Below are 1,556 nucleotides of genomic sequence, written 5' to 3'. Positions count from 1 at the left end.
CGCTGGTGTTGGTTGGTCGGTGTAAAAAGATCGAAGTCCGAGAAGAAGCTGAAGGACTCCAAGGGGTTTTGGTGGCCACCTTCCACCAAACACCAATACTCCTAGTTGCTGCTGCTGCTGTCCGGTTGTTTGTCCGGTAGAAGTCGTCGCATTTATTGTGATTACCTTAATGAGTCCATATTATCTGTCGTAAATTATTTTATGACTCCCTCCTATTAATGCCCATCCCTGGCCAGACCGACCGGCCGGCCGGTCGGCGATGCCACGATGGGTAACCACTCGGCTCGTCTCGATTCTCTTGGGCCCTTTCCTTTGGTTTCTTCCTTCGTAGCGGTTTCCACGAGGAAGGTGAGAAGCTGTAATTAGCTACGGCGTGTTAAAGGAGACGAGACGAGTGGTCCAAGGGAAGGGGGTGTATGGGGAAGGTGTAATAAAAACCGATATGGCCGACCACGGCGCGAAGCGAAGGGAGAGGAAAAGATGCTAAAAGATGTTTGACTCATCTACCGCAACGAGTACCCTCCTCTCGATGCGACCGGGAATCGATTCTTAATTAAAGCAATCATTTGCAATGCGCAGTAGGACCGCAAACACACACCCCCACACACAGGCACACACGCACGCACGATACCGTGACTCATCGCGTCAGTAATCGTCGTTGCAGATGGTCCTCTCCAATTGTGAGCTCCTCTGTTAAGCTGCCACGGATCGTGTGTATGCGAGAAGGGTTTCATCCCCCGCCATGAGGGCGGCCATGGAAGGTAGCCATGGCAATTGGTAACTGGCTCAACTAGTTCACCGAATGGGGATTTGCAGATAAGCGGCCAAGCGGCCCACAACCGAGGGGCCTACCGCTGCGCTTGTTGACAAGTCTGTGTGGGGAGGTAAGCAAACGATGGGCAACCAGCAGCAACAAGCCGGTTGCTAGGGTATTAACTGCTGCTGCTACTACTAATGCTGCTGCTGCTAGCGAGCTGAGATGTGATGATAAGCGTCCTGCAGCGCGTCCTAAGCCGATCGGAAGATTTATCACCGGCCAGCGGTAGTCCGTTTTGCACCTTCAACACGGTTCCATGGTGTAATGGTTAGCACTTTGGACTCTGAATCCAACGATCCGAGTTCAAATCTCGGTGGGACCTTCACTTTTATGCTGCCGCCGCTGTGAAAACGGTAAAAATAGACATCCGGCATGGTTAGAAGCGGCGCACCGATGATGAGATGAGAAGAAAGCGTTCTCCCAATGTCGTCTTATTTTGCACAACCATCTTCAAACGTATCTCAAGATATTTCTAAATTCCTTAACAACCCGATCCAGAACATGTCAGCTTTCATAAGCCTCTCAGAACACGCCTCTCCACGTAATGCAGCAGAACGACTTTGGTTCGATAAGCGGCTCTCGGACTCCGCAAACGTATGAGCTAATCACTCGCAACCCAACAATCGGTACAGCAGCAGCCGGCAGTACGAGAAATACCGAGTCCCGTGCGCGCTCCATTGAATAAGAACTCATAAATTGATAATCCTGCCCGCTGGATGGCTAATGGTTGACATGGGCA

At 51.3% G+C, this 1,556-nt stretch overlaps 1 non-coding gene across 1 annotated transcript; it reads left to right on the top strand.

Moving 5' to 3' along the window:
• Positions 1-1,067: 1,067 nt before the first annotated feature.
• Positions 1,068-1,139, top strand: Trnaq-cug (transfer RNA glutamine (anticodon CUG)). Its single transcript has one exon. It is a non-coding gene; the product is annotated as a tRNA-Gln (tRNA).
• Positions 1,140-1,556: the final 417 nt, after the last annotated feature.

This window comes from Anopheles darlingi, chromosome 3, assembly GCF_943734745.1.
Source record: "Anopheles darlingi chromosome 3, idAnoDarlMG_H_01, whole genome shotgun sequence".
Taxonomy (NCBI): Eukaryota; Metazoa; Arthropoda; class Insecta; order Diptera; family Culicidae; genus Anopheles; species Anopheles darlingi.
This window is presented reverse-complemented; position numbering and strand designations above follow the sequence as displayed.